Below are 26992 nucleotides of genomic sequence, written 5' to 3'. Positions count from 1 at the left end.
GGGGGGGGCCTCAAAGGCATGGATTCCTCCCCCTGCATTTCCTGCAGTGGACAGGAGGGGGGGGGGGCAGTGGACAGGAGGGGGGGGGGCAGTGGACAGGAGGGGGGGGGGCAGTGGACAGGAGGGGGGGGGGCAGTGGACAGGAGGGGGGGGCAGTGGACAGGAGGGGGGGGGCAGTGGACAGGAGGGGGGGGGGCAGTGGACAGGAGGGGGGGGGCAGTGGACAGGAGGGGGGGGCAGTGGACAGGAGGGGGGGGGCAGTGGACAGGAGGGGGGGGGGGCAGTGGACAGGAGGGGGGGGGCAGTGGACAGGAGGGGGGGGGCAGTGGACAGGAGGGGGGGGGGCAGTGGACAGGAGGGAGGGGGCAGTGGACAGGAGGGAGGGGGCAGTGGACAGGAGGGAGGGGGCAGTGGACAGGAGGGGGGGGGCAGTGGACAGGAGGGGGGGGGCAGTGGACAGGAGGGGGGGGCAGTGGACAGGAGGGGGGGGGGCAGTGGACAGGAGGGGGGGGCAGTGGACAGTGACACACACACACACACACACACACACACACACACACACCTCAGTTGATGCGCCCTTTCTCAGTTCCGTTTGGCGCCGGAGGTGGGGAGCGACACCTACCTTTACTTCCGGGCGCCGCCACCGTCTGACTCGGCGCCGCGAGGGAGGAAGGGGGTCCGCCATCTTACGCGCCGCGTGGCAGCTGCGGGAAGCGAGGTGATTTGGAGCGGGGAGGGGGGAGAGGTGATTTGGAGCGGGGAGAGGTGATTTGGAGCGGGGAGAGGTGATTTGGAGCGGTGAGGGGGGAGAGGTGATGCCGCTGGGGAGGGGGAAGAGGTGATGCCGCTGGGGAGGGGGAAGAGGTGATGCCGCTGGGGAGGGGGAAGAGGTGATGCCGCTGGGGAGGGGGAAGAGGTGATGCCGCTGGGGAGGGGGAAGAGGTGATGCCGCTGGGGAGGGGGAAGAGGTGATGCCGCTGGGGAGGGGGAAGAGGTGATGCCGCTGGGGAGGGGGAAGAGGTGATTTGGAGCGGGGAGAGGTGATGCCGCTGGGGAGGGGGAAGAGGTGATGCCGCTGGGGAGGGGGAAGAGGTGATGCCGCTGGGGAGGGGGAAGAGGTGATGCCGCTGGGGAGGGGGAAGAGGTGATGCCGCTGGGGAGGGGGAAGAGGTGATGCCGCTGGGGAGGGGGAAGAGGTGATGCCGCTGGGGAGGGGGAAGAGGTGATGCCGCTGGGGAGGGGGAAGAGGTGATGCCGCTGGGGAGGGGGAAAAGGTGATTTGGAGAGGGGAGAGAGGTGTGTGTGTGTGTGTGTGTGTGTGTGTGTGTGTGTGTGTGTGTGTGTGTGTGTGTGTGTGTGTGTGTGTGTGTGTGTGTGTTTTATTTATTTATTTTTTTGGACCTTTGGCCCGTCACTCCGCCTCAGGCCAATGAGAGGTGTGGGGGGCGGGCCAAGGGGGTGGTGTGAGTGTGTGAGGCCAATGAGAGGTGTGCGGGGGCGGGCGGGCCAAGGGGGTGGTGTGAGTGTGTGAGGCCAATGAGAGGTGTGCGGGGGCGGGCGGGCCAAGGGACCAATGAGATTGCCGCTAGGGACACCGGACATCCAGCAGGCAGGCATGCATGCAGGCAGGCAGGCAGGCAAACATACAGTGCTTTCACTAATATAGTATAAGATTATAGTCATTTGGATTGAACTTTATCACATGGACTTTTATTCACATCATTGATATATGTATTATTATTTGTGTATTCACATGAATTTTCACACTCACCTTTTTATCTAAATCACTTTAGCACACTGTGTGCACTGTTTTGAGTGTGCCTCTATAATTTCATTTGCACATGTTCTTATTTAAGTATATATAAGTTTATCTGTCACAGCTATTGGGTATCTCTTAGCAAGCACTTATATCTATCTATCTATCTATCTATCTATCTATCTATCTATCTATCCTAGGCCCACCCAAAGTGTGTGGAGTAGCGCTAGCCCCTGTGTATTGCCGTTGTCGTACATTGGGTACCTTCCTGGTTTTAGGCCAGACCAAGCCGACTTGGATGGTGGATCCGCCCAACAACAACGTGGTCCCACGACGTGGTCTACCGGATCTTCTCTCACTCTTTCCCGACGGTGGCCGCCTCTGAGGGAGCTCCAGCTGGAGGGTGTCCCTTAAGGTCTCTGATAATATATGCCTGGGTCACCGGTGCACTAATACAGCAATAACAATGCTGTGTGCTGTTGGGGAAGCGTCCCTATCTAGGGACCTTCGCTATACACACAAACTAGAGGGACTGGGGCCTATGGGGTAACACTGGCTTAGTCCAAGGGAGCACTGCTCCCTGGACACTATCTGCTCTGTTGAGGTCCATACTCCGACTGGCGCGCGGTCCTAAGCGCGCCAAAAGTATCCTTCTCCATCAATCTGGGAGTCCTATTGGCTACTGCGCATCACATGGTGGGCAACCCTGGGGCATGCAGGGATGTGTAGTCCCTTGCAGAGCCTGACTAATGGCCACCGCAACTATCTCCCACTGCGCATGCGCATGAAGCAGGGAGCCCGGCTACATACACACACACACACTATATATAATCACCAAAAAATCTACTCGCCACCTAGTACCACACGTGTGCTGCTTGGGCCAATAGGAACTCGCCACGATGTTAAATCCACTCGCCCGGGGCGTGCAGATGTACTGCTGCGGCCAAGTTTATTCGAGCATTTGCCCGTTCTTGGCCGCAGCAGTAGCCTGGCGCGCGCCCGAGGGTGACGGGCGCGCGCCGAAGCAGCGGAAGAGCGCCCTCCGATCGGGGCGCTCTCCCTACCGCTGCCGGGTCCGCCGGGTCCCCCGGAACCCCCTGCCACCGTCCCGCGATCGCGGGACACCAGGGCTCCCTCGGGGAGCCCTGGACGCGCGTGCAGGGGGCGCAGGCTCCCGAAGACGCGTGACCGCGCGTCTATGACGCGCGGCACGCCGAGGGGCGGCCACTAGCAAGCCGGGAAATCTCCCGGCTTGCGGTACCGGCCACACTTTAATAAAGTGTGTCGGTAGTGTATACGTTTGTCGAACACTGTATATATATATATATATATATATATATATATATATATATATATATATATATATATATATATATATATACAGTGGTTGACAAATCACCAAAAAATCTACTCGCCACACAAAAAAATCTACTCGCCACCTAGTAGCAAACGTGTGCTGCTTGGGACAATATTTACTCGCCCGGGGGTTAAATCCACTCGCCCGGGGCGAGCAAATGTATAGGTTTGTCGAACACTGTATATATATATATATATATATATATATATATATATATATATATATATAATGAAGAGAAAAGAGGGTCAAAAAGGAGCACTCAAAAAATATGTGGTGAAAATAGAAAAATGGATTTTATTAGTAATGCCAAGATAAAATAGCTAAAACATACCTAAACACATACCACATAATAAATGACTGCTGTAAATGATGGAACTTACAATATCTAAACAAAAAAAAAACAAATTGGAAAAACCAAATAATACGGGTCCCAATGAGACAAAACAAAACCAGGGGGAAAGAAATTCCCCTAGAATTGTAGTAACGATCGGCCGATCATAGGATGAATAGGGACTCAAAAAATAAATGGAAAAAGCAGTAACCTGAGTAGCTTGGATAATAATGGTAAATGGTGTAACCAAAGCCAACAGAGGCATATAAAGGAGACCCCGAGGATGCTAAAATGTACCGAAGAGTCCCGATGCTAATAACACACGGCGGGAATGTAGTAGGTGAGGTAGGGAGGAAGTCCAAAGTGAAGCACAATGTCCAGTAAATACCCCCAACGTTCCAGTCCCAAAACAGAGTAGTAACCAGCAGCAAGCGTAGGGCGCCCCAGCATCAGTCCGGATGTGTAGGTGGAATAAACACAGGCATCACACTGTACAGAGCATACACGGGTCAAGGGGATGTGGAGGTATGACAACTGAGTGTGTGATAATCACGCTGTTTCTTTTTTGATCTGCATCGTCATATTAGGTTTGACATATTTATTATTTAAGTCAGCCTGATTCGGCACCTCACGTTAGTGCCATGGTATTCATGTCCTCCAGATTCAGCATCAGCAGCCTTATTTGTAGAGACTGGTGATTTTTTAGATTTAAGTGCATCCTCATTAGGGGTTAGCACTTTGTTCTGCAGGAATTTCACAAGGTATACCATGGCATTTATGCCGATGTGATTTGATGTCGTGATTCTTCCAGCCACCTTCCGTTATTATACTATTTAGGAAGTTTTGTTTGGTATGTCATTAGGGGGTGGCCCTGGATTTTTGCACCACACCCCTCTATACAATTACTATTTTATTATTGATTAAAAGGATTGTAATATATCTTATCATTACTCATGGATCTATCCAAGTGCAAAATGTGTTTGTTTGTTTGCATTTATCCCTGTCCCTTTTGCACCTGTATATGATCCCTACGATTTGTTCACTACTCTCTCTACTTTAGCTCTTGCGATAGCCCTCCTTATCCCTTCCCCCCATCTCTTCCCTTTCCCCGGCTTTCTGTGTTATTATTATCCAAGCTACTCAGGTTACTGCTGTTTTTCTTTCAATTTTTCCCCATGTTAGTACCTTTTTGCTTTTGATCTCATGTGTTATATTTTGCAGCATTTAGTTATTTTCTAGTTGCTTGGCATGTAGGTTTTTGGCAAGTAGTGTTATATTTTTTTGATTTATTATCTTATTTTTCATTTACTACTGTGTTATTTGGTTTTTCCATTTATTTTTTGAGTCCCTATTCATCCTGTGATCGGCCGATCGTTACTACAATTCTAGGGGAATTTCTTTTCCCCTAGTTTTGTTTTGTCTCATTGGGACCCTTATTATTTGGTTTTTCCAATTTGGGGTTTTTTGTTTAGATATTGTAAGTTCCATCATTTACAGCAGTCATTTATTATGTGGTATGTGTTTAGGTATGTTTTAGCTATTTTATCTTGGCATTACTAATAAAATCCATTTTTCTATTTTCACCACATATTTTTTGAGTGCTCCTTTTTGACCCTCTTTTCTCTTCTTGTGTTTTCATTGTCTTTGGGTCGGTAGCACCGCCAGAGGGTATTATCTACCCTGACGTCTGGTTTTGCGTATTATTTGACTATTTTGAGCTGATTAGACTGCGGCATCAATTTTGTGTTTTGTAGATATATATATATAGATATATTTAGTGTGATACCATCACTGTCATCGAGGGGATGGAATAGGACAGCTATAGGACTTTTTCAACACAGAGTTAATCTCCCTAGAAAACCCAGCAGTAGCTGCCTAATTAATCAGGCTGGACTCCTGAGTGAATGAGGAAGTGTTTTAAAAGACACAGGAAGCTGCCAGACAGAGAGAGATTGCTGTCCCAGAGAAGGGGACAGAGAAAGTGCTCCCCAGCTAAAGAAGGAAGGCTGGCACAGTTCCTTGGATGGTGGTCGCGGAGTCTGCTGGGACTGCCTGGGTCATAAATCCCAGGGTGAAGGAAGGATGAGAGACCGTGCTGAACAGGGCCACCAAAAGGGGGGGTCTGCTAGGGTTGGTGTCTCGGGTCCCGTGAATCAGGGCCTTGCGCGGCCGTGCCCATTATATATATATTTTAAAAAGGCGGCGATTCCTTGTGCGCATGCGCAGAACCGAGGTCTCCCGGCGCGCATGCGCAGGGTCAGCAGGGTGTCTGGTCTGCTGCCTGAGCCAGAAGTGCGGAGTGCAAAGTAATAGCCAGGTCGGTACACAGGAGGTCAATCTGAAACAAGGAGCTAGGAGACAAGACAAGGCAGGACAAGGAACCAGGAAGTGGGGGAACAGCACTAACTGGAACTATGCTCAGCCAAAGTGCAAGTGGCACAGCTGAGCATATATGGGAGAGCAGGACCAATGAGAGAGTGGGCGGAGCGGAGGCACGGATAGGAGCAGACACAGGAGGGCATAATAAAGAGTTGACATGCAGCTTAGGAGCGGTGCACACGCGTCATGTGTGCGCGCCGCTAATGCGCGTCGCAAGCGGGGGGCGGACCCAGACTCCGCGACGTCAGAAAAGCTCCCTTGGGAGAGCGTGCGCTGTAAGGACAGCGGGGTTGCTCGAGACATCAGGTAAGGAGGGAGTGCGCCGCGGGGGACGCGCTCCCCGATACCTTACACCCAGTCACTCACCCACCCAGTCATCCAACCACCGCCCAGCCGGCCACCTCCTGCGCCCACCCACCCAGTCACCCACCCAGGCAGTCAGTCACCCACCCAGGCAATCAGTTACTCACCCACCCTGGCAATCACCCACCCAGGCAATCACCCACCCAGGCAGTCAGTCACCTACCCACCGCCACGCTTTCTGGCAATCAAAGAGTTGGGAGCAGGTGACTTTGCCAGGAAGCCGGTTATATTTATATTACAAGATGCGCACAAAATACAAATTTAGTTTAGTTTCTGCCCTTCTTAGCCAGGGAGGGAGAGCAACAGCAGGAGGGGCAGCAAGAGCAGCAGGGGCAGCAGGGACAGGAGGAGCAGGACCAGCAAGAGAGGCAGCAAGAGATGGAGGGGCATGGAGGAGCAGCAGGGGCAGCAGGGACAGGAGGAGCAGGACCAGCAAGAGAGGCAGCAAGAGATGGAGGGGCATGGAGGGGCAGCAGGGGCAGCAAAAGCAGCAGGGACAGGAGGAGCAGGACCAGCAAGAGATGGAGGGGCACGGAGGGGCAGCACAGTGACACTGTCTTACTGGTCCCTTATGACCGCCGATGTTTTATTAACCGGTTGAGCCGCGGTGTGTGTCCCCCAGTGACCCGGCCCGGGCCCTCCCCCGGGGATACACGCAGGGTGTGAGGCAGCCAATAGGAAGAGCCGTGCAGGGGGTGTGTGAGGGGCAGGTCCGCTTCCGCGTCACTTCCGGTGCCTGTCACGGGAGGAGACACAAACAAGGACGTGCTGCGGGGACCCGAGTGTGTCACCCGGGAGCAGGTAACTGAAAGGTGTGTGTTGTGTGTCTGGTGTGTCTGGTGTGTCTGGTGTGTCTGGTGTGTCTGTCGTGAGCAGGTAACTCCTCACTGTGACCTGAGTGTGTGTGACCCGGGGCGGGTAACTGTGATGAGTGTGTGTGTGTGTGTGTGTGTGTGAGAGAGAGGGAGACCCGGGAGCAGGTAACTAATCACGGTGACCCGTGAGTGTGACCGGGAGTGTGTGTGACCCGGGAGCAGGTAACTCCTCACTGACACATTGGGTGTGTTCCACACACAGCAGGGGGCATCACATGGAGGGGGCTCAGTAACCCCTGCAGTGCCACAGGGGCCAGGCACGCAGAGGATCTGCTGCACTAAAAGGGATATTAGAAAAATACAAATACAGTGTTACTGTTCTCAGGCTACCTGTTATTAACCCCTTCAGTGCCGACTCTGACACTAAAGGGAATGCTGTGGGGGGGGGGGGGGCATTGGCACCGTGGGGGGAATTATTAACCCCTTCACTGCCGACTCTAACACTAAAGGGAATGCTGTGGGGGGGATTGGCACCGTGGGGGAATTATTAACCCCTTCACTGCCGACTCTAACACTAAAGGGAATGCTGTGGGGGGGGGGGGGGGGGATTGTCACTGTGCTTGTAGAAGTAGCACAAAGTTTTAATTACACCTACAGTGGGGGGAGGGGGGATGCTACCTGTGCTCACCTTGTCATTGTCACCTTGTCATTGTGTCATGGAGAGTTTGGTTCTAGCAGGACCCAGGCGATATCTGTCTGCATTTGGCACTGCCATATTTTATTGTATTGAAGAACAAGGCAGGCACACGAGGGGCATAGAGGTGAGGGTAGAGGGCAATAAGGCATGTCCCAGTGGGGGTGGCTCTCACTCCTCCTTTTATTAATCACTCGATGGACTTCAGTGGCGTTTGGTTGAACGTTAACATTATAAATGTCAGCTCCCACGTTGTACAGTACTATCTGCATGGCACGGAATATTCCTATACACCAAGCTGTCTCTTCCTGACCTGTTGGGGGGGGGGGGGGGGGGGCTTGAGGACTGGCTTTGAGCTCCCCTGCCCCAGAGGATTGCATGTATTCCCAGAATGTACACTGTGCGACAGGGATGTTAATTTTGTGCCCTCACTGTCCCTATGTCCTCTAACCCTCAGCAATAAACAGGAAAGTCTCTATGAACACAAACGGTGTTGGTGTTGTCCTAATGACGGCGGGTGGTAAGAAGGCTTTATGGGTGGACTGGAGGGTCAGTTGAATTCCCAAGTGTTCTATAAGCAGAAGTGTTTTGTACTTTGCGCTCTTCCGAAGTGTTGTTTGTCCATTCTGTGGGAGGCGAGATCACTTATAACTGAATCCGTAAGAAATATAGAATGGTGTGTCACTCATTGTGTTGGAGATTGCACTATGAGAATCTCGTTGGTCAACATTGGAAGGAACGAAGTGACCACAACCGTCTTGTGTTAAACTCCTAATTATAGCATTAAAATGCCTATGTTTGGTCCAGACATTCTGGACCATATTTTCGAAGCAGTTACTCCATTTGACACCTTCCAGCACAGCTTAGAAAATCTGACCCTTTTGTGGCCTTTCTTAGGCCCAAGTCACGGTAAGACCAACAGTGTATGTTCAAAGGACAATAACAAGGGTAAACAAGTCTTCTCCTGTAACGAGCAAAGCGTTCACTATAACGGGCATTGATAATTATAGGGCGTTATCATAACATTGCATAGCCACTAAAGCAGGGGTAGGCAACTCCAGGCCTCAAGAGCAACCAACAGGTCAGGTTTCCAGGCTATCTACTTCAGCACAGGTGTCTCAATCAGGGGTTCAGTCTTCGACTGAGCCACCTGTGATGAAGCAGGGATATCCAGAAAACCGGACCTGTTGGTAGCTCTTGAGGACTGGTGTTAGCCACCCCTGCACTAATGTCAGTTAAAGTTAACCTTTTGTATCCCATTGTGAGCTCCCGTCAGGGGTTGCACATTACAGGAGACCTGGAGTTCTCCCAGGCGGGCAGCAGCAAGAGTTTACCAGTGCTACTTTAATATATATTTTTGGGGGCAGCACGAGCGCAGACTTCCGCTATATCTATCCTCCGTTAAGGTTACCTTTACATAAACATTGTTATTTAAGTTATACCTTGGATTACTTCTATACAGGCACTGAAATAGGGCCCCTCAGTGTCTGGGTGGGCGTATTATTTAAGTAGCATGCCAGTATTTCCCGGCATTATTATGGGTCGGTCTCTCTCTGGGTCGGTCTGTCTCTGGGTCTCTCTCTGTCTGACCATCAGTGTAGAGTGCTACTTTAACTGAGCTCTGTGGATGTAGCACTCCTTAGTAGATATGGCCCCTATCTTACTTATTAGATCTTGATTTCATTTCTAGTGAGTTTCTCTCACGTGGAGGCCGTCTCATTCATTCGCACACCTGGCAACATTGTGCCGCCTCATTCATGCGCACACCTGGCAGCATTGTGCCGCCTCATTCATTCGCACACCTTGCAACATTGTGCCGTCTCCATCATTCGCACACCTTGCAACATTGTGCCGTCTCCATCATTCGCACACCTTGCAACATTGTGCCGTCTCCTTCATTCGCACACCTTGCAACATTGTGCCGTCTCCTTCATTCGCACACCTTGCAACATTGTGCCGTCTCATTCATTCGCACACCTGGCAACATTGTGCCATCTCATTCATTCACACACCGTGCAACATTGTGCCGTCTCATTCATTCGCACACCTTGCAACATTGTGCCGTCTCATTCATTCGTACACCTTGCAATATTGTGCCGTCTCCTTCATTCGCACACCTGGCAACATTGTGACGTCTCATTCATTCGCACACCTTGCAACATTGTGCCGTCTCCTTCATTCGCACACCTTGCAACATTGTGCCGTCTCATTCATTCGCACACCTTGCAACATTCTGCCGTCTCATTCATTTGCACACCTGGCAACATTGTGCCGTCTCATTCATTCGCACACCTGGCAACATTGTGCCGTCTCATTCATTCGCACACCGTGCAAAATTGTGCCGTCTCATTCATTCGCACACCTGGCAACATTGTGCCGTCTCATTCATTCGCACACCGTGCAACATTGTGTTGTCTCATTCATTCGCACACCTGGCAACATTGTGCCGTCTCCTTCATTCGCACACCGTGCAACATTGTGCCGTCTCATTCATTCGCACACCTCGCAACATTGTGCCGTCTCATTCATTCGCACACGTTGCAACATTGTGCCGTCTCATTCATTCGCACACCTGGCAAAATTGTGCCGTCTCCTTCATTCGCACACCTGGCAACATTGTGCCGTCTTTCATTCGCACACCGTTCAACATTGTGCCGTCTCCTTCATTCGCACACCTTGCAACATTGTGCCGTCTCATTCATTCGCACACCATGCAACATTGTGCCGTCTCATTCGCACACCTGGCAACATTGTGCCGTCTCCTTCATTCGCACACCGTGCAACATTGTGCCGTCTCATTCATTCGCACACCGTGCAACATTGTGCCGTCTCATTCATTCGCACACCGTGCAACATTGTGCCGTCTCATTCATTCGCACACGTTGCAACATTGTGCCGTCTCATTCATTCGCACACCTGGCAAAATTGTGCCGTCTCCTTCATTCGCACACCTGGCAACATTGTGCCGTCTTTCATTCGCACACCGTTCAACATTGTGCCGTCTCCTTCATTCGCACACCTTGCAACATTGTGCCGTCTCATTCATTCGCACACCATGCAACATTGTGCCGTCTCATTCGCACACCTGGCAACATTGTGCCGTCTCCTTCATTCGCACACCGTGCAACATTGTGCCGTCTCATTCATTCGCACACCGTGCAACATTGTGCCGTCTCATTCATTCGCACACCGTGCAACATTGTGCCGTCTCATTCATTCGCACACCGTGCAACATTGTGTTGTCTCATTCATTCGCACACCTGGCAACATTGTGCCGTCTCATTCATTCGCACACCGTGCAACATTGTGTTGTCTCATTCATTCGCACACCTTGCAACATTGTGCCGTCTCCTTCATTCGCACACCTGGCAACATTGTGCCGTCTCATTCATTCGCACACCGTGCAACATTGTGTTGTCTCATTCATTCGCACACCTGGCAACATTGTGCCGTCTCATTCATTCGCACACCTGGCAACATTGTGCCATCTCATTCATTCGCACACCGTGCAACATTGTGTTGTCTCATTCATTCGCACACCTTGCAACATTGTGCCGTCTCCTTCATTCGCACACCTGGCAACATTGTGCCGTCTCCTTCATTCGCACACCTGGCAACATTGTGCCGTCTCATTCATTCGCACACCGTGCAACATTGTGTTGTCTCATTCATTCGCACACCTTGCAACATTGTGCCGTCTCATTCATTCGCACACCGTGCAACATTGTGCCGTCTCATTCATTCGCACACCTGGCAACATTGTGCCGTCTCCTTCATTCGCACACCTGGCAACATTGTGCCGTCTTTCATTCGCACACCGTTCAACATTGTGCCGTCTCCTTCATTCGCACACCTTGCAACATTGTGCCGTCTCATTCATTCGCACACCTGGCAGCATTGTGCCGTCTCATTCATTCGCGCACCGTGCAACATTGTGCCGTTTCCTTCATTCGCACACCTTGCAACATTGTGACGTCTCCTTCATTCGCACACCGTGCAACATTGTGCCGTCTCCTTCATTCGCACACCTTGCAACATTGTGACGTCTCATTCATTCGCACACCTGGCAACATTGTGCCATCTCATTCATTCGCACACCTTGCAACATTGTGCCGTCTCCTGCTTTGGAACCTTCATTTATTCGCATTCTTCAAGCTTGAAAACCATGAAATATTGAAGAGAAAGTGTTAACACAAAGTGTGTGTGGTGGGGAGAGGGGGTGGGAGAGAAGTTTAACATAATCAGTAAGCAGCTGTTGGCTGCAAAATGGGCATGTAAATGCATTTTCTGATAACAGATGCTTACTGTTACAGTTTAACGTCCATAATACACGTTCAGTAGTTTGTGGGATCTAGATTCCCTTATTCCCACAGTATTAGACCCATGACGCAGGGGTTAAACACAGTATGCTCCTGTCTTGAGTTGCGTCTGTCTATAAAACACATTTGACTTGTATAGAACACCCTTGTGCAAGACATTTCTGGGTTTCGAGGAACTGCACTAAAATATTACCATAACTGTATCAGAAATGAATCGGTTACTTTTCTGCAGGGGCTGCGCTGAACCTTCTGCCAGCAAAAGGATTACAGTTGCAGCGCTAAGCAGCTTTTGGTGGCAAAATGGGGGCAGGCAAATTGCGGTCGTTTTTTACATGCCCAGATGTTAATGAGATAATTTAATGATGCTATATAGTTCTAGTGCTAAACAGCTTTTCTAGCACGAATATAAAAATGTGCATTTTCACCAGCGCCGTGCTTTGTGACACTGTGCATTAAAGGGCTGCTTGTTTCCCTGTAGGGGTTTCTGCGGTAGGATGATTGTTCTCTTGGCTCCCAGATCGGTTCCTGTTTCTCGTGTCCTCACATTGTCCTTATACGCTGTTGAAGGTGGAGCGCCTTTTTTGTCTCCTGGTTGAATCTCTTGGGAAATGTGGTTTCCTGTGTCGCTGTTCACCTGTGGCAGCAGTTTGGGGTCCGGAATTGTCACCGATGTCACTTTACTGTACTGTTTTATGTCGTCCATGGCAGCGGGGCTCAACTCCTGTCCTCAGGACCCCCCAACAGGTCAGGCTTTAAGGATATCCCAGCTTCAGCGCAGGTGGGTCTATCAGTCCCAGCTTCAGCATAGGTGGCTCAGTGTTTGACTGAGCCATGGATTGAGCCACCTGTGCTGAACCTGGGATCTCCTTAAAACCTGACCTGTTGGAGTGGTCTTGAGGGCCAGAGTTGAGCGCCCCTGGTCTATGTCATAGACAGTTTGCACTTTGTATGATGAAGCACATCTCTAATACAGAGGTGCGCTATGTGAAAGCAACATCAAGATAAACCACGGGAGCCGTAACCACGTCTGTTCTGACGAGCAGCGTAGGCTTTGCAGGAGCGCAGACACTACTATGTTCATAGTAAGGATGGGAACGTGTCAAACGGAATATTCTTTATTTACATGCTTCACTTTACCATGGAGAGGAGAAGCTGCGGTTTCCTCTCCTATGAGCCCTTGCAAGCCTCAATAACCATGTAAGAAAGGGGGATTTCTAAATGGTTGTAATAAGTACGGCTTCATCTTTAAGTTCTCTATCACTGATGCACTTCAGTTTGTTATTGCTGCTTATCAAGTATTGTGGCTAATATTTAGGATACAGTGGGTAATCAACCAGGGCTTCCCCCGCAGGAGAAATGCTACCGTCTTATCTTTTGGGATTTCCCTCCCTTCCAGGAAGGGGGCAGTGCATCGTGATGTCCATGAGAGCCACAGCAAGGACAATGCTGCTAGTCATTTTGGCGTTCCACTTTTTCATTTGCTGGTGATCATTTTAAAATTCCCAAAAGCCATTTAAACCAGGTGGATTTGCATCTTTAACTCCTTTTACTCGTAGGGAGGGACATTGGGGCAGGGGGCAGCAATGCATGGCTTTCCACTGGCAGTGAGTGTGGAACATTGAGAGGACCAGTGTTTAAAATGTCCTGGCCAGTTTTATAGCTGTGCTTCAGATCCTCATTTCGAGGTGTGAAAATCTTCGGCAGCCTCTTACCTTGGGACCCGGGGATCATTTACAAGCTTTGAGTGTTTTTTTCCAGGACCGTGACACAGGCGGATAGTAACACAGAGTTGCCAAGACCTGAGGCCATAGAGTCCTTTTTGGAGTAGACGCAGGCAGCTGACAGCCTGCTGAAGCATTCCGTTCGGTGAGCCGGCAGCCGCCAAATCCAAAGAGCAGGCACTTTAATTGTCGTGTTGCTGTGCATCTGACATGCCCCCATACAAAAGTAATTCACTAGCGAAGAGAACACAAAACCGGCACACAGTCTTTCTTTAAGGCGCCTAAGTAGCACGTACGTACGCACGTTACATACATACTATAAAGCAGGGGTTTCAAACTCAGTCCTCAAGGGCCACCAACAGACCTGCTTTATGGATATCCCTGCTTCAGCACAAGTGGCTCAGTCGAAGGCTGAGTTTTAGACCCCTGCTATAAAGCATGAAGACAGAGGGCGCTAAGAAAGTTACATCATATTCCATAATAGGTTTAAAACATTATATGCGGTCATTAATCCAACAATTTCTTATATTCTTATCCTAGCGTTATCTGAATTACAAAAATAATTAAAAAAATATATATATATCGACCTCTCCCCTTCTCCCCCAAAATTATTCTCATCTCCCTTATTTTAATATCGTAATTCAATATTGAAGCATATCGTGTCCTTTGCATACAACCATGAAATATTACAATACAGGTGGATACACATAATGTTATACATATAAAATCCACTATGTATACCTTTTTGATGTGGAAAGATATATTTTCTATTTGTTTCCAGGATATAACATTTTATAATGCCACCATATTCAATCTCCCTATCTTTTGAGGATATAGAATTGTCAACAACATTGTAATGTAAAAGCTTTTTATAATAGTTTTCTCTAACTCATAGAAACTATTTAAGTCTAACGCTCTCTATTCAAGCCATTTGGAAACCTTAAACCTATTATGGGAGGTGACATAACGCTGATATCACGTCCGCATTATGCAATTGGAGGGGATTGTGAGTATATACATTGATCTAACGGACTTTATATGTATAGACCTGACGAAGCCTCCGATACATTGGGTTATTTATCTGCCACATATGGAATAAACTTGCAATATTGCACGTGTCCTGTAATTCCTGGACTATGCGCCACCTAGAGAATAAGCGAGATTTCGCAGGGGAGGCAACAGAATGAGCCACATCCAAAAAGTGATCTCCTGAAGTATTAAATACAATCTACCACAGTTCAGGATACATAGAATATGAAAAAGCATTTGGTTCTGTCTACACCACCAGTGGTTTTAATGGCCGTAAGAAAGCAAAGCGTTGAAGTGTACATTGATAGTATACGGAACACGAGTACGACCGTGCCACATCAGTGATTAGATTACATGAAGGTACAAGAAAGATAAGGATCAGCACGTCGGACACAGAGACATTATGCTTTTCACAGCAACGTTGAGATGTTCAGGACATTAAATTCTGAACTAAAAATAATCTGAATTAGTGGTGAATACTTGAATCACTGACGATTTGCAGATGACGTTCTTATTTTTGCCACAAATCTAGACGCCCCCCCAGAAACAAATCTGAGAACTCGTCAAAGCACGAAAGAAGCTGGGCCGCCTCTGAGTCATGGCAAGACAAAAGTGAGGTCCAACAAATGTGTCAACTCTACAAAGATCGATATACAGTATTAGGAATCGAACAAGTCGCAAACTATTACTACCTCACTATTTTTGAATAGGGTGGGAAGCAGGGCGTCCCCATAGCTGAACCGTGTTGATTTCCTCTCCTTCCCGAGATACGTACCTGCGTAGGTGCTGCCGGTATCTCTGCTGTTTTTTTAAAGCTCCCGCATCATGTGGTCCAAGAGGAAGCTGCAAGGTCTGATGTCACGGCTTCCTATTGGCTTGCAGGACATTTAAACAGCAGAGATACCAGCAGCACCTACGCAGGTAATTATCTCGGGAAGCAGGGAGTCCCCCGGAGCTGAAATCGGAGGGTTCATCTCCGGAAACCCCCTGCTTCAAACCTGTGTAGGGGGGGAGGAGAAAAGGGCGGCCTTAGTAGTGCTTGTCTAAGGGCGGCACGTAACGTAGCGACGGACCTGGTTGCTGTGCATGTTTGTTAGTCGTGGTTGATGCCTCCCTAGTAATAATACGTAGGTGGTGTTTGTGGTCATGGGAGAGAGGAGAGAACAGAGACACTAGCAACAATGAAACAAACACAACACATGCACGCTTCCTCTCGGATCAAAAATGTACCACGTGAAAAGTTTGTTTTAAACTGCAATAAATTGTAAGCGCTTAGGAATTTAATCTTCTTTTGTACATTTAACTCTTTGTGTTTATCATAACTGGAAAATAGTGGCAGAAAGTTTAACCTGAAGCAGTCATGCTTCCAAAAACCATCAGCAAACCATTTGCTTCCCTTGGGAAGTTATGTTGCTGCAGTTACATTGTTCTAATCAAAATGTAGTTTAAAAAAAAGAACGTTTTGACGTCGGTACTTTGCAAAAACAAAAAAAACTAGTGGACATTTCTTTTTTTATTTTATTTTTTTTTTAGTAAACTATACCCGGGATAAAATGGAGAACGTGAATGTGTGAATGCAATTTGTTGAAAATAAGCAAATATCGGGAGAAGTGGAAGTGGGACTGTGGCTTTACTTACAGGGGCAAACAATTTCTTCAAAGTGCAGGTCTCCTCGAAGACAGAGATACAAAGTAGAGCTCTACTCACACATTCATAATGAAGTTCTCCATTTAATGTGACCGCCAAGAACAGTTGAAAGACAACGTTTCAGGTCCCATATGGACCTTTTCATAACCCGATGAAAGGTCCATACGGACCTGAAACGTTGTTTTTTCACTGTACTTTGAAGAAATTGTTTGCCCCTGTAAGTAAAGGCACGGGACAGCACATGGCGTCAAGTTGTCCTGGCAACGTGACGCCACGTACAGTAGCATCCTGTTGTCATGGCGTCATTTGATGCCGCGCAGCCATTTTCACAGGAGTTGCAGGGGGCGACACAGGAGAATGCCGGGAGACGCCGCACCACCCCGCTGCCGATAACTCACAAGCGGGTAAAATGCACTGGCCCTGGCGAGTGGGCAAGTGCATTTGTCGAGCCCTGATCATCACCATCTTCAGCACTCTCCCCACCCTCCTTAGCTCTCCCCCTAATCATGATCATCATCAGCAGCAGCAGCTCTCCCCCTCATCATCACCATCACCATCATCGTCTCTCCTCATCCGCAGCAGTAACTTTCCCCCTCATCATCATTATCATCTCTCCCCCTCATCATCATTCTGCTCTCCCCCTGATCATCATCATCATCATCACCATAATCAGCTCTCCCCCTGATCATCATCATCAGCAGCAGCACCATCACCATCAGCAGCTCTCCCTCTCATCATTTCCAGCAGCAGCTCTCCCCCTCATCATTACCAGCAGCAGCTCTCCCCTCATCATCATCACCATCAGCAGCTCTCCCCCTCATCATCATCACCATCAGCAGCTCTCCCCCTCATCATCATCACCATCAGCAGCTCTCCCCCTCATCATCATCACCAGCAGCTCTCCCACTCATCATCATCATCACCATCAGCAGCTCTCCCCCTCATCATCATCACCATCAGCAGCTCTCCCCCTCATCATCATAACCATCAGCAGCTCTCCCCCTCATCATCATCACCATCAGCAGCTCTCCCCCTCATCATCATCACCATCAGCAGCTCTCCCCCTCATCATCATCACCATCAGCAGCTCTCCCCCTCATCATTACCAGCAGCAGCTCTCCCCCTCATCATCATCACCAGCAGCAGCTCTCCCCCTCATCATTACCAGCAGCTCTCCCCCTCATCATCATCACCAGCAGCTCTCCCACTCATCATCATCATCACCATCAGCAGCTCTCCCCCTCATCATCACCATCAGCAGCTCTCCCCCTCATCATCATAACCATCAGCAGCTCTCCCCCTCATCATCATTACCAGCAGCAGCTCTCCCCCTCATCATCATCACCATCAGCAGCTCTCCCCCTCATCATCATTACCAGCAGCAGCTCTCCCCCTCATCATCATCACCATCAGCAGCTCTCCCCCTCATCACCATCAGCAGCTCTCCCCCTCATCATCATCACCATCAGCAGCTCTCCCCCTCATCATCATCACCATCAGCAGCTCTCCCCCTCATCATCATCACCATCAGCAGCTCTCCCCCTCATCATTACCAGCAGCAGCTCTCCCCCTCATCATTACCAGCAGCATCTCTCCCCCTCATCATCATCATCAGAGCAGGACGGCCGGGAAGGAGCACGCTCTAGCAGCAGACACCGGATGTAAGAAAGACTTCTGGGCGCTCCTCCCCTGCCATTCTGCTCTGCCTCTGTAGCAACTGCTAATTCATCTGCCGGCCTCTCCTCTGATTAACTTTGCAACAAGTAACTTTTTTTTATAATGGAAATTTCTACCACTAAATTGGTTCAAATAATGTTAGTTCAGTATTTGTGAGACATTTTCCCCCCCATGGTTTGCGACCATTACTGAGGTTTTTGTACTGCCCATGAAATGAGGCACAGAGGCCGGGGGTTCAGTAAACTCTGGTAAAGCGCATCGGAGCTCAGTCCATTGACTTGAATAACCGGTAGCGTCAATGAGCCCCAAATACAGCAGAATTACAAAGGTATTTACAAACAACCTGTCTATTGCTGGTGACGCTGATCTGATGACTCCCGTGGTCCTGACAGGACCATACTGCACAATGCAATTCCATATTTACACAAACCACTTTGCCATTCTTCATCATTCTATTTAGTATGTATGCCCTATTGAGTTTCCAAAAAGTCTCTAAAACCATGTGCTTAAAAGTGCAGTTACCTCTAGGACCACAATGACCAGTAGGACTTATATGGTGAGGCTCACATTATACAAGATATGGCCGTTCTATACTGCTTGCGGCCGTGCATGTGCGAACGCGCGTGCACGTGCCACATGCTTTCAGTGTGTTTGCGGTGTATGCTGTGAGTGAAGGTACTGTGTGTGTGTGTATGTGTGTGTAGAGATTGTGAATTGTGTATGAAATAATATTTTTCAAATAAAAAAAAAAAGTTGTAAGAAAAATATATATTTTATTTATTTAACTTTGACACATACCCACAAACATACAGACATTACAGCGCCGGTAGCAGCGCAAAATCATTCATTTCTTCATCTTCTTCCTCGTTGGCCTGCTCCATGCTCCCTTCCGTGTGCGCGCAGCACCATTATAGAATGGCTGACTCACCTCAGCCAACTAAAACTGCCGCGCACACACTATAACCAGCCTTATGGTTATATAATGTGTGGTGGAAACCTATTCCAACTTCACATTGCAAGGGCCTGTATAACCAGCCTCACACTGATGAGAACCAAAAGGTTGAAACAGCTGTCTAAGTAGGTTAACTGGCTCTGCACTTCTTTAACGCAGGCTGTGCTGGAAAAGCTGTGTAATACGGTAGTGTGCACGGGGAAAAGTGTGGGCACCCCTGTGCAGCTAGGTGATAATGACATACAGAGACAGTTGCAATGAATGTAGGGTCGTTGCACATGGCATATGTCGACATATCCATGGCATATAATGTGGGACATTTGAGGACTGGAAGGTATATTTATTGTTCTTTCCCTCCTGCTGGAATGCTTTCTTTAAAATGTGGCTTTTCAGCTGAGCCTTGAAAATGGGAAGAATATGTTGTCAATATCTTCTCGTGTGTTGTAGGAAACATCGCCTGCTGCGGTTTCACAGAACTGGTCTGTGGAATTCGGTCTTCCACTATCTTTCCAGCATCAGAGAGTGACATTGCAGACTCTCCGCCTGATCCTAGCTGCGTATGTGAAATGTAGTTGTGTTACTTGGGATGAGCGCCTATGAAACCCTCCAGCTGTGTAATGTATCCAGCTGCACTTTGAGCAGTGTTTGTACCAAAAGCTGTGTTCTAACACAGCGCCTGCCTGAGAAAGTATGTGTAAACATGCAAGCCAAGGAGCACTCGTTCTTCTTACACAAACTGAGGAACTAGCAAAATATGTTAGAAGACAATTTACCAATTGCATGTTCAGTTTATTAACCTCTCAGAATCATTCACTGAGATTTTCAGTTGTGTAGGTGGTAGGGTTGCCAGGTGTCTTCTCCAAAAATATTGGACACAGTGGGGATGCACACACATACCTCTCTCTCCTCTCCATGCTGTTTCCTCCTCCTTGGCCTCATCCTCAGGCTCCTGAGACCTCCTCCTGATTGGCTGCAGCTGGGTAATGCAGCCAATCAGGATGGAGGAAGCTGCCCAGCCCCCCTAGCAACAGCCCTGCTCGGGGAAATCCCAATTCCCCCTAAGCTGGCCAGGTCACTATGTCCAGAGAGGTAATACTCCAGTATTTCCTCAATTATTTTTTTTACTGGACAGAGTGTCCAAATGCAGGACAGTCCAGCTCAATACTGGACACCTGGCAACCCTACTAGGTGGTGAATACTTCTGCATTGTGTTGCAATATATTTTCCAAATCAAACAAGTAATGACACGCGTGTGAACATTGCTGCAACCTTTTCAAATCTCTCTCTCTCTCTCATGAATAATGGGGTAGGGTATAAAGTTTCTAGAATTCATGGGTAACAGTTCTCTTCTATAGTATTAAAGTTCTGGATAAGAGCTGTGAGTTTCTCGAAGTGGCACTCCTAACTTCAGAGTATTGTGTGCAGCGCAGCAGGAAGTGTGTTTCATCATCTTCCTCTCCTAGCTCACATCGCTGGCACAGTCTCATCTCCTGGGGCTTCCAGTTCTGTCTGGGTCTGCCCGTTTCTCCCACACACCTCTCCTAGCTCACATCGCTGGCACAGTCTCATCTCCCAGGGCTTCCAGTTCTGTCTGTGTCTCTCACACACCTGCCCTAGCTCACATCGCTGGCACAGTCTCATCTCCCGGGGCTTCCAGTTCTGTCTGGGTCTGCCCATTTTCTCCCACCCACCTGCCCTAGCTCACATCGCTGGCACAGTCTCATCTCCTGGGGTGCAGTGGGCACTCATTCTGTACTGGCACAAGGTCTGTCTCTGCTTTGGGTCATGCACCTTCAGTAGGTAGGGTACCAGGGTGTATTCTCTCTGTAGGCTGGGATTTGCTTCTTTGAGCGCTGGATATCATTTTTCCACATCGTCACATACTGCTCCTTCATTTCGCTGGCGATTGAGTTGGTTTGTTTTTTGGGCAGGTTGTTGATCTGTGTGGGGTTTTGTTCTCTGTCTCTCTTTCTCTCACTCTTTCTACTTTCCTTCATACTCAAATATTGTATCTTCTGCCGTTCGATGTTCATTGGAATGACCAATAATGCAAAATTGTCATAGTTTGTCCTACCACTTAAAGCAGCAGCCTGCGCTGATTGCCTTTTGAAATATTAAGTGTTTGGGAAGTTGAAATGGAGCCCATTGCTGTGTCTAAGGCCCCGGACATGTTTGCTGCGTGCTTGCGGAAGCGTGCTGACGCGCGCTCCCGCTCAGCACTGAGCCCCTACAGCCGCAATTAGAGCGCAGGTCTTGGGGGAATTTAAAATTCCCCCGCTTGCCGGCGAGACAGGCCGGTCACGTGAGCGGTTCGCCCAATGAGGGCGAACCAGCTCCGTGACGTCACTGGCCCGCCCCCGGCCAGTGACGCGCCCGCCCCCGGACCGCCCCCTGATGGCTGCTGAGAGCTCTTGCGGTAAGCAACCGCAAGGCCAGGGAAAGCACCCACTTTCCCTGAGCCTCAGCGCGCCTCAGCACGCCAGCGGTAAGCGTGTCCGGGGCCTAAAGGTGACCTCCAAAACCAGAGATTAAGAAAATCATGTTGTGTTGGGGGGGGGGGGGGGGAAGACTTGTGTAATAATCATTTAAAAAAGCAAAACAAACCAAAGATATTTGATACATTAAATGGCTAATTTATGTTTAAAAGAGTGTAATCTTTGAGGGTCACTCGAGATCCCACTGGCATGCTTGAAGAAGAGACCTACGTGCTTCTAAAAGCTTGCACTTTGTAATACGTCTACCTCATGTATGATCTTCAAAAAAAAAAAAAAAAATGAATACAAAATCCCCTTTTCTGTGTAATCTGTGCATGATGTTTCTGCTCTTTTTTGCATGTCATTACCCAGAATCCCTGGCTGCAGTGGAAGCACTATATGCTAAGATAATGGGGAAGGGCAGGATTGCAGACTTGTCTGAGACGTGAATGTGCTGTATTTTTTATTTTGCTACAATCTTGGTCAAACAAGGTGACTTGGCTTAAGAGACAGTATTTAGGGGTAGTTCTAATAGTCACAAGGTAAGAACAGCGCGTGACTGTAAGAGGCATCCATGTGACATTATGGACCCGTAATTATGTATTGCTGTTGCAGAAGCTTTAATAGAACAGAGAATGGAAGAAGAAAGCGTTGGCACAGCCTCGTTACTTTGTGTCTTGTTTAAACATCCAGCTGGGTGCAGGCTCGGGATTCACCCTTCGGCTGCCTGAGGGGCCCTCAATACATTGTTGCACAATACGTTTCAGGCTCTCTGGCAATGTCTTATGTCGGCTCTGTAAAGATATTGAGATGGCCCTAAAGTGGGCAACAGACACTTTAAAATATTACCTATTGGGCCTGTCGTTTATCCTCATTACAGACCATGCACCCTTACAGTGGAATCATAGAAACAAAGAAAAGAACTCTAGTTGCCCGCTGGTTTGTATCATTACAACCTTTCAACGTCACAGTGCAGCATCGGGCAGTGGATATTCACAGTTGAGTGCAAATAGCCGCACGGCTATTCGCTCTCAGTAGGAAATAAAATGGAAAAAAAATAAACATCCCTTCCAGGAATCGAACCCTGGTCCACTCTGTTAATGGGATGGAGCATTACCACTGAGCTATAAGACTTTCTGATGCTTTGTAGTGAATAAAGGCATAGAAGCCTATTGACATTACAGTGTTCATAGCCGCACGGCTATTCGCACTCAGTAGGAAATAAAATGGAAAAAAAATAAACATCCCAGCCAGGAATCGAACCCTGCTTCTATGCCTTTATTCACTACAAAACCATCAGAAAGTCTTATAGCTCAATGGTAATGCTCCAGGCCATTAACAGAGTGGACAGGGTTCGATTCCTGGCTGGGATGTTTATTTTTTTTCCATTTTATTTCCTACTGAGTGCGAATAGCCGTGCGGAACTGAATATCCACTGCCGCAGCATCGGCCAGGCATACTGCACGGTAATGCGGATGCACTTTCTAGGGTGCACGGGCCGCTCCACTCGATAATGTTACGCTGGGGAGGGGGATATGTGACAAAGTCATAGACTCTGTATACATTAGTACGAGGTGGCAGTATGCCTGCTTTCCAGTATACGAGGAGTTAACCCAGCTGATTAAGCAGTCCACAGGTGATCCTAATTAGTAAGCTCACCTGCCTTTAAGAAGAGGAAATGCCTCTGGGGCAGCAGTCTCTCTCAGACTCTGAGAGAGGACAGAGGAGAGCTAACAGGCAGGCACAGGCTCCACAGACATATGCTGTCCCAATGGAATAAAGCTCCCAGTTAAGGAGCCAAGTGCTATTATCAAATATTGTTGGTCTGGTCTAGCTTATCTAACCAGCCGGGTAGATAGGCTTAACCGAGTTTAGTTAGCTTCCCTAACGGGGATAGGCTTTTGTTTATGTTTTGTATTTCTTAAAGGGACAGCACGCCCATTGTTTTGTTATATTTTTGGACAAATACATCCACCAGCATATTATTTCACCAGAAGAATTGTGTCGTCTCCTCACTAACCACGGTCATCCTGCCACAGTAGGTAGGAAGAATGTACAGAGACAGTAGGAAGACATTCTGATAAGTGCGTCTTCAAGGGGCCAAGCTTTATGTATGAGGTGTATAGTATTAGCCACGGAGCTACTCATATGCTTCATTAAGCAGGTGTGTTTTAAGGTGGATAAAGAGGATATTGAGGGGAAGGGCATTCCAGAGGTGTGGGGCAGTCAGTGAGAAAGGTTTAAGGCGGGAGAGGGCTTTAGATACAAAGGGGGTAGAGAAAAGACATCCCTGAGCGAAACGCAAGAGTCGGGATGGTGCATAGCGAGAAATTAGGGCTGAGATGTAAGGAGGGGCAGAAGAGTGTAAAGCTTTAAATGTGCGGAGAATTGAGTGTGAGATGCAGGATTTAATAGGAAGCCAAGAGAGTAATTTCAGCAGGGGAGACGCTGATACAGATTTAGGAAAGAGTAGCGTTATTCTGGCAACAGTGTTTAGGATAGATTGTAGGGGAGACAGGTGAGAGGCAGGAAGGCCGGACAACAGGAGGTTATAGTAATCGAGACAGGAGAGAATGAGGGACTGTCAGAGTTTTAGCAGTCGAGCAACAGAGGAAAGGGCGTATCTTTGTAATACGGAGGAAAAAGCGACAGGTTTTAGATATGTTTTGAATGTGAGAGGAGAATGTGAGAGAGGAGTAGAGTGTGACCCCTAGGCAGCATGCTTGCGCTACTGGGTGTATGACAGAACTTCCAACAGTAATGTGGAAGGAGGTAGTTGGGCCAGGTTTGGGATGAAATATGAGGAGCTCTGTTTTTGACATGTAGAGCTTAAGTCGGCGGAGGGTCATCCAGGATGATTTCGCAGAGAGACATTCAGAAACTTTGGTTTGTAAAGCAGGTGAAAGGTCAGGGGTTGAGAAGTAAATTTGTGTGTCGTCTTCATAGAGGTGATATTTGAACCCAAGAGATGTGATTAGGTCACCTAGACAGAGAAAAGAGGAGAGGTCCCAGGATAGAGCCCTGGGGTACCCCCACAGAGAGATCGATGGAGGAGGTGTTAACAGAAGAGACACTGAAAGTACGATGGAAGAGGTAAGAGGAGATCCAAGATAGAGTTTTGTTATGAATACCAAGAGTATGGAGAATTTGGAGGAGAGGGTGGTCCACGGTGTCAAATGCTGCAGAGAGATTGAGTAATATCGGCAGAATGTAATGACCTCTGTCTTGGCACCATGGAAGTCATTAGCTATTTTAGTGAGGGCTGTTCCAGTGGCGTGAGCAGTGCAGAAGCCGGATTGTAGTGGGTCTAGGACAGAGTAGGTGGGGAGAAAATGGAGCAGGCGAGAGAATACAAAACGTTCAAGGAGTTTAGAGGCAAAAGGCAGGAGGGAGACAGGTCGATAGTTAGAAAGACAGGTAGTGTCAAGCTTGCTGTTTTTGAGTAATGGTATAACTGTTGCATGTTTGAAGGAGGATGGAGCAGAGGGAGGAGTTAAAAATGTGTGTGTGCGTAGGGATTATAGTAGGAGCAAGACATTTTAGGAGATGGGAGGGAATGGGGTCAAGAGGGCAAGTGGTAGAGGGAGAAGAGGAGATCAACAGTGACACATCCTCCTCTGTGACAGCAGAAAAAGAATCAAGGAAGGCAGGAGGAGAGTTAGGCCTTGGCCATGTTTGGCGCTTGCTCGCTCTCGCTTGCTGCCGCTCGCTCTACCAGGAGCTTTTTGCTGTCCTTACAGAGGAGACAGCAAGCGCTTGGGAGGCGGGTATCACTGTGTGTGTGTGTGTCACTTGGTAGCTGTCAGTGTGTGTGTGTCACTGGGGAACATGTGTGTGTGTGTGTGTGTGTGTGTGTGTGTGTGTGTGTGTGTGTGTGTGTGTGTGTGTGTGTGTGCGTGCGTGCGTGAGTACGTGTGTGTGTGTGTGTGTATCTTATACTATATTAGTGAAAGCACTGTATGTTTGCCTGCCTGCCTGCATGCATGCATGCCTGCCTGCTGGATGTCCGGTGTCCCTAGCGGCAATCTCATTGGTCCCTTGGCCCGCCCGCCCCCGCACACCTCTCATTGGCCTCACACACTCACACCACCCCCTTGGCCCGCCCCCCACACCTCTCATTGGCCTGAGGCGGAGTGACGGGCCAAAGGTCCAAAAAAATAAATAAAACACACACACACACACACACACACACACACACACACACACACACACACACACACACACACACACACACACACACACACACACACACACACCTCTCTCCCCTCTCCAAATCACCTTTTCCCCCTCCCCAGCGGCATCACCTCTTCCCCCTCCCCAGCGGCATCACCTCTTCCCCCTCACCAGCGGCATCACCTCTTCCCCCTCACCAGCGGCATCACCTCTTCCCCCTCCCCAGCGGCATCACCTCTTCCCCCTCCCCAGCGGCATCACCTCTTCCCCCTCCCCAGCGGCATCACCTCTTCCCCCCTCCCCAGCGGCATCACCTCTTCCCCCTCCCCAGCGGCATCACCTCTTCCCCCTCCCCAGCGGCATCACCTCTCCCCGCTCCAAATCACCTCTCCCCGCTCCAAATCACCTCTCCCCGCTCCAAATCACCTCTCCCCGCTCCAAATCACCTCTCCCCCCTCCCCGCTCCAAATCACCTCGCTTCCCGCAGCTGCCACGCGGCGCGTAAGATGGCGGACCCCCTTCCTCCCTCGCGGCGCCGAGTCAGACGGTGGCGGCGGCCCGGAAGTACAGGTAGGTGTCGCTCCCCACCTCCGGCGCCAAACGGAACTAAAGAAAGGGCGCATCAACTGAGGTGTGTGTGTGTGTGTGTGTGTGTGTGTGTGTGTGTGTGTGTGTGTGTGTGTGTGTGTGTGTGTGTGTGTGTGTGTGTGTGTGTGTGTGTGTGTGTGTGTGTGTGTTGTGTGTCACTGTCCACTGCCCCCCCCTCCTATCCACTGCCCCCCCCTCCTGTCCACTGCCCCCCCCTCCTGTCCACTGCCCCCCCCCTCCTGTCCACTGCGTCCCCCCTCCTGTCCCCCTCCTGTCCACTGCCCCCCCCTCCTGTCCACTGCCCCCCCCCCTCCTGTCCACTGCCCCCCCCTCCTGTCCACTGCCCCCCCCTCCTGTCCAACTGCCCCCCCCTCCTGTCCACTGCCCCCCCCCTCCTGTCCACTGCCCCCCCCTCCTGTCCACTGCCCCCCCCCTCCTGTCCACTGCCCCCCCCCCTCCTGTCCACTGCCCCCCCTCCTGTCCACTGCGTCCCCCCCTCCCTGTCCACTGCGTCCCCCCTCCTGTCCACTGCGTCCCCCCCTCCTGTCCCCCCCCTCCTGTCCACTGCCCCCCCCTCCTGTCCACTGCCCCCCTCCCTCCTGTCCACTGCCCCCCCCCTCCCTGTCCACTGCCCCCCCCGTCCTGTCCACTGCCCCCCCCCCTCCTGTCCACTGCCCCCCCCTCCTGTCCACTGCCCCCCCCCCCCTCCTGTCCACT

The 26992-nt window shown here is 49.6% G+C and overlaps 1 protein-coding gene across 8 annotated transcripts in view; it reads left to right on the top strand.

Moving 5' to 3' along the window:
• The first annotated feature begins 6895 nt into the window (after positions 1-6895).
• The window catches only part of PPARA (peroxisome proliferator activated receptor alpha), a 65599-nt gene continuing 45502 nt past the window's right edge, over positions 6896-26992 (top strand). For 2 of the 8 annotated variants that reach the window (XM_075602729.1, XM_075602732.1), the window contains exon 1: positions 6896-6987. The gene's annotated coding sequence lies outside the window, so the exon portion shown is untranslated. Of the gene's footprint in view, positions 6999-26992 lie in introns of all 8 variants that reach the window. The other 6 variants (XM_075602733.1, XM_075602735.1, XM_075602730.1 and 3 more) reach the window with 5 other exon arrangements.

This window comes from Ascaphus truei, chromosome 5 (genome assembly GCF_040206685.1).
Source record: "Ascaphus truei isolate aAscTru1 chromosome 5, aAscTru1.hap1, whole genome shotgun sequence".
In the NCBI taxonomy this organism is placed as follows: Eukaryota; Metazoa; Chordata; class Amphibia; order Anura; family Ascaphidae; genus Ascaphus; species Ascaphus truei.
Note: the sequence above shows the minus strand (reverse complement) of the source record. Positions and strands in the feature narration are given on the sequence as shown.